Raw genomic sequence first — 9,564 nt, 5'->3', positions numbered from 1 at the left:
ATCTATCTATCTATCCATCCACCATCTATCTATATCTATCTATCTATCTATCTATCTATCTATCTATCTATCTATCTATCTATCTATCTATCTATACATATCTATCTTTCTATCATCTATCCATCCATTTATTATCAATCTATATATTACCCATCTATCTCTTTTCTATCTACTACCTATCATCTATCTGTCATATACCCATATGTGTTTTTGTTATTATAACAATTCTATTAGCTTTAGTAACTAGTAATTATGTTTACCTGGGAGATGCTCCTTCTAAATACTTTGTACCCCTTTTCCATGATGCCTTAGAGTATCTGAATGTTGGACTGCTACATCTGTAGACTCTAGAAGAATGAATGACTCCCACTGATTAAGCATAATCACAAGATTCAAAGTGAATAAAGACATATTACAAAAGATTAACACTCAATAAAGTCTTTCCTTGGAAATTCTGTGGAGGAACAAAGAACGCTGCATGGTGGAGGATTGGGGTGAACACATGATTAGCTCAGCTGTACTTGTGACAGTTGCAAATCTCCTGTGCACTTACTCATCATTACTAAAGTAAATATTGCCATATTTTTTTTTCTCCGTGGAAGGATTTCAAATGCATTTCCCATACATAGGGTTTCCCATTATTTATTTATCATAAATACTGAGTGGATTATATTTTATGACTACTTCCTGCTCTTCATTTTTACTACAAGCCGCATTAAGTCAACAGGGGCAGTATTAAGCCTGCACATCCCGTCAGCTTAAATACAGCATGTGTAACATTCAGGAGGGTTCATCACTACTGTGTTCCCTTTGTTTTGTCTTTTACATGGCGGGCTCTTGCCTTCTCACAAACAACTTCAGAGTTAAGCTGGGAAATTTATCAAATTAAAGGGGAGGTTTTCCAGTCCATATTAGGCACCACAGAGCTGGGGTAGAGAACACAGGTAGTTACAGAATGAAATTTTAAGATAGATACTGGAAAATGAAGTTCAAATTTTGGGAGTTAGAATTTACCTAGTTTATATATTTACTCATTGTTATCTATTTTTTTTTAGCGGGATTCACCCATTTTAGACTTATAGATCAGACACGTATTCCAACATTAAATTCGTTAAATTAAAAATAGCCATTGTAATCTCAGCACATCTCGTTGAGGCTGCATGCCTGTGTTCTATGAGCTAAGGAAGATGAATAAAAGTGTTGCCTGTTGAATCATTTAATTTTGAGTCTGTTCTCTGCTTTCCTTATTCCTTGTCCGATAGTTCAGCAACAGCATTTTCTAGTCTGCGCCTCTTTCTCCAGCAGTGAGCGTCAGTGGAGGAGGACTCAGCCACTTCTTTATGCAGCAGAGTTTTCTAAATTAAGTTCCCTGCATGGATAATTTCTTATATCCACGGGGCCCTGAGCTGGCTGTGTGGCTGGGAGAAGATTAATGAAAAGCAGGGGCCTGGACCAAGAGGAAGTGGATGAAGATACCACCGCCTTGCCTGTGAGAAGCAGACAGATGCCCAGACGAAGGGAGACAATCCAAACTTAACTCACTCCGGACTAAATCATTGGTATGGAGGCTATGCCTCGCTGGTCAGTGAGAAATTCAGATTTCAAGCTATTCTGGACACTGTGTTGGTGACTGTGGAGCGCTGATGGCTGTTTTGAATGAATGATGCCCACCTTCCGGGGACTCTTAACGATATGTTCAATTTCAGTGGAAGGCTCTTCTATTGAGCTTTTGAATTATTGATCAGAAGAGAGTGAGGAATGTTCCGACAACCAAGTGTGAAGTTTCTGGCCAAGTTCGCGCTGGGTAAGGGCTTACCAGAGGCAAAAGTTCAGCACAGAGATGAGCATGTTTGACGGTACGGTTCTTTGTAAACAAGCTCAAAGCGAAACATGGGAAGCAGTCCATTTAACTCCAAGGATGCTGGAAACCTTTATTCGCATTAACTATGAAGGGCAGGGGCCGTTTTTCTGTGTCACCAAAAGAAAACCTTCACCGTCTCATCCCAAGGTATAAAATTCAGAACCTGCATTTTAGTTTTTCCGACGGGGAAGCGATTTGTCCCACAGTGAGAGGAGAGTCTAGCTGGAAGCAAAGCGCTGGATTTTGGCACGTATACTCTCTTGAACTGGAAGATTTGCAAGTATGTAAACAGATCTTCGAGCTTCCTTCCTCTAGGTGTGGCGGCCTGAAATGGGACAGGATGTGGGATGGGTCCTGGCTTGAATGGCCATGACAAGCCACAGGGAGGTCCAGCGTCTGATGCAGGGCCCAGGCAAGGCACAATTGCTTTTGTGGCAGAGCACAAAGAGAAAAAAAAAAAAAATCCACTCCCAGCTGAACTATTTAACCAACCCATTTGTTTTTAAACTGCAGTTGAACTGTCGTTTGGCCAGTCACACATCCTTCCATAAAGCACGGAGAAAACATAATGGCTTTAGGGTTGAAATGCTGGTAAGCAATTGGTGAAGAAATAAACACAAACACGGCTTGGGAACTTCTAGGTCCCTCTTACACCAAGGCCTTGGCTGGCTCTCTTGTTGCTCAGCTCCCAGGGTCATAAACTCAAATGATAAACGTCATCCCTCTCTTGAATACATATTATCCCAATAGATACTTTATTGTAACTAAATGGACCGCCTTGATGACACCAGTGAGTCTGCTTCTGGACTTGGCGGGGATGGGGTGGGGACAGAGAGTTTTGCTTTGCTTGGGAGGAAGAAAGCAAAAGCTGAAGAAAAAAAGGCAAGGGTGGAGGTGGGTGCAGCCCTCCAGTGGCTCAGCGTGGGGACTCTGCGGCTATAATAGATGGCTATGTGTCAGTGTGCATTAATATTTGATGAACATTGCCGTATTATCTTTTATGTGCGCTTCCACACTATGGCGAGGCAGCGAGGTTGCTTTAGACCAGGATTTATACGGGCAAGCGCAGTGGATCTTACTTGGCAAAAATTAGCACACATCCCGCTCTTAACGACGTCAAAAGGGGACGCTTCTGTTTATATTGAATAAACAGGCAGAGGCTGGGTCCAGCCTTCCTTAAAAACACTATTACCGTGAGCGCATAAACAAGGCGGACACAATAGTTTCTCTTAAATGGCACACTGATGCGTTCTGTGCTCTGCTCCCTGGAAACAAAGATTCCATTTCTGTCATTATGAAAGACTCCTGAAACCGATACGGAAGGGAAAGCTTTGGCATTGTGGAGAGACCAGGGAAGAAAACGGAATAAAAATGCTTAGATCTACAAAGGCTCCTGCTTGTTTTTTTTTTTTCATTTCTTTTTCTGAAAACTGAATGCAAGGACTGGGAAGCATTATTTGTCCAGACAAAGCCTGACCACATGGTCAAGCCGTTAAAAGGGTGCAGCCCCCCCCCCACCATAGCAAAACAGACCAGAAAAAAAGACCAAACCCAAACCAAAAATACCTGAAATTAAAACAAATCTCAAAGTACAAATGGAGCTCATTCTCCAGATACCCCTCAGCTGTACTGTCTAATTTTCTTTACAAGCACAGTAGTTCACCCATGAAAATGACCTAAGTAAGATTTTTTTGAAGAAATCAGAAAGAAACCAAGCTTATCAGGAGGGCAGTCCATGACAAGGCAGAAATTAAAAAAAGAAATTAGTAATTGTGGCCTGAGAAACCACAGAAAGCACAGGCTTTGGAGAGGTAAAGACAGTCTTAATCTCACAACATTTGATGAGAACACTAAGGACCATACCAGATACATTTTGTTTCTAAGCACTCATGATTGACATCCAAGGTACACTGAATAATTCATTCATTTACTTATCTAAAAGTATGCATTTAGTCCTAATTATAGGTGGCATATTACGTGCAAAAGCCAGAATGTCAGGCAATCCATCAGGGGAACACTATCCTTGGGGAGGTTGAGTCTACAAGACAATGTGAATATATGTCACTGTGATGGGCAATCTTGGTTGCCAACTAAACTTGAGAAGAAGGAACCTCCAATTGTAACTTTGCCTCCATCAGCTTGGCCTGTCAGCACATCTGGAGAGCATCTTCCTGATTGCTAGCTGAGATAGGAGAGTCTAGTCCATTCACTGTGAGTGCCTAACATCCCTAGGCAGTGGGCCTAGGGTGTATAAGACAGGCAGCAGAACAAGACAATGGAGTTACGCCTCTGGATCCTGCCTTTAGGTTCCTGCCCCGTGTCACCGCCCTGCTTCCTTTATGGTAGACTGTCTCTCAGAAATGTAAGGTGAAATAAATGCTTTCCTGCTGAAGTTGTTTTGGACAGAGTATTTTCTCACTGTAAAACAATCAAAAAAAGCCTAGCACAGCAATTATATAGCACACGGGGAAAAGGAGCGAGTTCAAAGCGTAAGCCTGTGGTGAGCAGAATCAATGAGCTTGGCTCTTGGTATTGCTTCTCTTCAGTAATTCCATCACCCTCCAGGGTGGAGCTGGTCCTAGTGAAAAGTGATGGGCAGGGCAAGCTTCCAGGACACATGGGACCTGTTCATGCAAGGCCTGCATATACTGCCATCAGTTTGGAATTTTTAATGATTATCTTCAAGTTTTGTAAGTAAATTGGAGTGAAACAGTAAATCATGAGTAGGAACGAGACAGACATCTGTAGGCACTTGCCACACTTTATAACATGTGATACGGTCAGGGCTCCAAGCACACAGAATTCCAGCAGTTTCCCCCAGCCACGGGAGTTTATATAACTCAAAACGAGGATGAGGTAGGTGGATTACTCCTATAGCCAATGATGTGGGAATGCTGTCAGCCTCAAGATGCCCTTCTGTTCAAACCAGAGGTTACTAAAGAACACATAAAGTTATGCCCCAAAGACATGCAAATGGTAAAGGAAACTTACCATAGTTTGGATGTATTGCTGCTTCCCTAAACTGACCAACAACTTAGGCTGCAAATTTGATAAAGACAAAAGGAAAGATTGGGCAGAATTTGCTCCTCATGGTCGAAAGATAGTTTATTACTTAAGAGTTTTTTCAGGTCAGGAGTCTGGGCATGGCTAATGGCTTCCTTGCCTTAGCCTAGTTCTTGAGAAGGACCATGAGAAGATAAAGAGGAAGAGGGGGATGAGAAACTCATGGAGAGAGAGAGAGAGAGAGAGAGAGAGAGAGAGAGAGAGAGAGAGAGAGGGAACATATAGAATGCTTTCCTAACATCATATTGGTAACCACAAAGTATTGTTGGCTTATTATTTCTGGGTCTACTGGGAAAGGGATGTGTGGCATCTCTAGTTCAACAAATAGAAAGGAGATATTGTGAAAGATTTTTTCTCATTTCTTTTGCTAATCTTGCACCCTTGAATTATTGTGGTGATTGTTATTTGCTAGTTGTCTTGAATAGAAAAAAATATTTTTAGTAACTAGCTTGAATTTTCATATTCTTTTTGTATTGTGCTTTGCTGTGTCTAGTGCTAAATATTTGATTTGTAATCAGAACTAGTAAAATTCTTCTTCTACCACTAGTATCGAAAACCCTTGGGTGTTTTTATTTCTCTTCTTGGTATTCACATTCTACGAACCTACCAACCTCCTGACCTTTAAGCGGCTCAATTGTTGGATAATTTGTTATGCAACCATGGAAACCTAGCACAGTGGTATTCAATGAATTGAGGAAGATTTGCCCAACCTAGGTCTTTATCGTCAGTATTTAGGAAGTGTCATCAATGGTGAAGACGCTAGGTAAAGATGAGGCAGCACTTCTCCAAGTGTTTGCGTACAGGACCCTGTTAGGATGGGAAAACTGTTGAACACCCCAAAGATCTATTTAAGTAACGTCACATGTTTCAGTGTTTACCAAGTGTAAAACTAAAACAGGCATTGGAATTCTTAAATATTTAAATTCATTTGGACACAGTAATATTTCACTATGTGTTGACATGCGATATTTTAATGAAAATGAATATGGCTTCTAAGAATAACGTAGATGAAAAGAATGGCAATGTGTGCATTTTTGAAATCCCTTTAATATTCGCCTTAATAGAAGATAACTGGACTCTAATACCATCTTTCGCATTGAATCTGATGAATAATACATATCAAGTAGCCTTTGGAAAACGCCACTGTGCATTTGTGTGAGAATGAACATGAAAACACCACATAATACCTTGGTCCCTGGACTGCACACTGAGATCAACAGATCTAGGGCACGAAGAAGAAAGAGTTTGGAACTCAAGCGAGTGAGCAACACCCTATTGAAAGAAACAATAAGTTTCTCTTAAATGCTTTCTTATACAAGCAACTGTTTATTTGGTAGAGGATTAAATAGGAATTATCTGATGTTCATTCAAAAGCCATTTTTCTCCTTATCTTCCTTGCTCTAGCAAGAATACTGAATTCTGCTTGGGTACTGGGGGGCTCTTGTGTCGAGGTGGAGCAAGCCAGTGGTCTGTTTCTCCATCATGGATATGAGCATATAGACATAATGCAACCTTATAGGCACAGAAAGAGATTGTATGTGTTCAGTGAGGAGAATAATCAGTAGCTTTTTTTGTTTGTTTGTTTTGCTTTTTGAGAAAGAGGTGAGTCCATCCCTGTGCTGTTATTATGGTCTTTCTGCTCCAGTGGAGAAGGCCCTCTACTCCAGTGTGTCAGAGGCAGAGACTGGGTATTGTCGCTTCACCGAATTAAGACGATCTCAAACTGTCCAACCTCTCCCTCCTTCAGTGAAAATATTAGTGAAGATATTGAGACTATGAGCTGATTGGTGCCTATGGAGCTGGGCTGAGACCTCAAACAAGCCACCAGCTGAGGGATTCAAATAGACATGCTAATCATAGATGCATCTTAGCTACAGTGGTATCAACAGGAAAACAAAGACCGATGGGAAGGGATTCTGGATGTAAAAGTCACAGGAAATGGATTCAGCAGAAGGATGCAGGCACATACGTTTGACAGGAACAGAAAGCAAGCTCTAACTATGTCGTAGTTAATTGCTTGCCTCAGTGACAGGAGGGTAGCATCGAAAACATCACATGTGGAGTAGGTTTGGGGGGTGGTCGATATGAAGTAACTTTGGGCGCATGGAATAAAGAAAACACAAAGCACACGTGGTACATGGTTCGTGCTTATCAAAAGATTCCCAGTATAGGACAGAGCTGATTGCCATAGTCTTTGCTTTTCAATCCTGCACATTTTTACTAAAAAATTTGTCTTCTTAGAAAAATCTTTCTTGTGTCATCTTATCTAAAACTGCTTATTCATGACCTACTTCTTTAAAACTGTTGTATGTTAAGTCCAAATATACTACATTATATCTTACTTAAGCACTGATTTTTATTGAACTACAGGTCTACTTATTATTGTATTTTCCCATAGGAAGTAAGCTCAGGTACATAACTTTAATCTGTTTCATCCTTTTGCCTGGAGTAATGGCTGCCTCTTAGATTCTCAGTGAGTATGTGTTACATGAATGGATCAATGCTCAGTGTATTGAGAATTAGGCTGTAAAATCATCTGTCCCTCATCTGTGTCCAGGTGGAAACGCAAGCCTTGAGGAGAGATAAATACATGAAAATTAGATGCCACGTTTACATATGTGGCATCAGAAACATACTGGGTACCAAAGGCTGCCCTGAATATTTTTTTTATATGCATTTTGGAATCCAGCTCCTAAAAGTCCTCTGGGTAAGTTCTGTCAGTCTCTTATTTTACAGGTAGTGATGCTAGTTCAGAGATGCTAGGAAGTCAACTGAGAACACAAAGCCAGTCTGAGTGTAGGACCAGCAGTTTGTAGTTCGAGCAAGGGAGTCTTTATCTAATAGATGCAATTAATAACCTATGCTGAGGCATTTATGTGATTTCAAGGAAAGAGATTCAGATATTTTCTTGGGGTTTTTATTTTTTGGGTTTTATAAAAGGGCTAAAAAGTTAATAACTGTCTCAAGGAAAACAACTTCTGGCTTTGAAATTGGGTCATTCTGATAATATATGTCCTTTAAACTGGAAAAGGTGGAGCAGTGAAAACTTTGACAGTTAAAAATAAAATTAAAACTGTTCTGTTGAAATGACATGGTATTGTCAGTCCCACCTGGAACAGCAGTGAAGTGACCTGGAAGATTTTATAGGACACATGGCACCAGTTGGGGGAGACCACACTTCTCTTGAAGTTATATACTGGATGTAAGTTCAAGTTCAACGGGTTAGGTCAGTCATACCATCTCTTTTCCCTCAAAGACGCTTTTCAGAAGGTAAATGACCATGGTCTATTTAAAATGGTTTCAGCCTACGGGATGGTTTCCTTCTTTCATGAAAAAGCAGTCTTGGTAAAGGGCTCTTTTGGGTTCACACCATTTTTTTACCTTTCACTCCTGGACATAAAGATAAAAATTCAAGATCAAAATGATTCTTTTATCGGGCCTTCAATTAAAAGATGTCATGACTTCCTCATTACTCTGTATAAATCCTAGATATGAATTTCAACTAGAGTGGGTTATTATGTTGAGAAAAATATGGACATGTATAACCTTGGGCAGGTTATTCAACTTTTCTTCCCTTTAGATTTATAAGAAGAAATACAAAATGGTCAGATTGTAAAATCCCCAGAGTCTCAAGACATTGAGACACTATGGCAATTTGGGAAGCAATTCAGTGGGATGGTGAGGAGCCTGGGTTCTGAGGACAAAATGGTTTCTAAAAACTCCCTGGTCCTAATACCCTTCAGCCATACAAGAGGGTGAATGCTGTGTGGCATTTGGGAGTCCTTTCCACCCCAGTTTACTCAGGAACATGGTAGGATGCTGGAAAACCCCATCTGAGTAGTAAACAGATCATATCTTTAATATTGGAGGCTGTTCATATTAACGGCCCTTTCTACAGTAAATAATTTCCTCTATATTTCAGAGGAGCGTGATTTTTCCCCTTGGTTTGAATAGTCTATACAATACTGTCACCATCCTTTGAAATATAAAAAAATAAATCAAAATCGTCATCATCTTTTTACAGTTCCAATCAATAGGTTTGAATGTTTTCATTCCTTTCAACCCTTGTCCCATGCGACTGGAGTAAGGGCTGCAATTCGAGACCTACTTAAATTGTGGCACTGGAGATGTTGGAAGCGTTTCTGTGATGAGCTAAGATGCCATCCTGCAGCTCCAGAAATGGAAAAAGAAACAACACTAATCGAGAACCCAGTCTAAATGGTGAAGGTTCACTCCCAGGGGTCAGAGATGCAGCTCAGCAGCAGGGTGTTATTCTTGCTTGGTTTCTGTTGTTGCAATAAACAGTGTGACCCAAAGCAACTCGTGAGTAAGGGGTTACAGTCCATCATCGAGAGAAACCAGGCCAAGAACTCAAGTCCTGTCCTGGAGACAGGAACTGAAGGAGAAGCCACGGGGGAAGGTTGCTTCCTGGCTTCCTCCTGGAAGTGTGTTCAGCTTGCTTTTTTTTATAGACCCCAGGACCAAGTACCTGCCCAGGTATGGCACTACCTACAGTGGTATTGATCTTCCCACAGCAATAATTAGTCAAGAAAACTCGCCGTAGGCAGGCCTATAGGCCAATCTGATGGACGTGATTCTGAAATTTAAGCTCTTGGGTATCTTGACGAGTCAGGTTGATA

General features: G+C 40.9%; 1 protein-coding gene across 3 annotated transcripts in view; it reads right to left on the bottom strand.

Moving 5' to 3' along the window:
• Tmeff2 (transmembrane protein with EGF like and two follistatin like domains 2) overlaps nucleotides 1-9,564 on the bottom strand; it is a 275,486-nt gene that overhangs the window by 106,370 nt on the left and 159,552 nt on the right. The window lies entirely within an intron of this gene.

The sequence above is a fragment of the Microtus ochrogaster genome, unplaced genomic scaffold, assembly GCF_000317375.1.
Source record: "Microtus ochrogaster isolate Prairie Vole_2 unplaced genomic scaffold, MicOch1.0 UNK8, whole genome shotgun sequence".
Classification (NCBI taxonomy): Eukaryota; Metazoa; Chordata; class Mammalia; order Rodentia; family Cricetidae; genus Microtus; species Microtus ochrogaster.
Note: the sequence above shows the minus strand (reverse complement) of the source record. Positions and strands in the feature narration are given on the sequence as shown.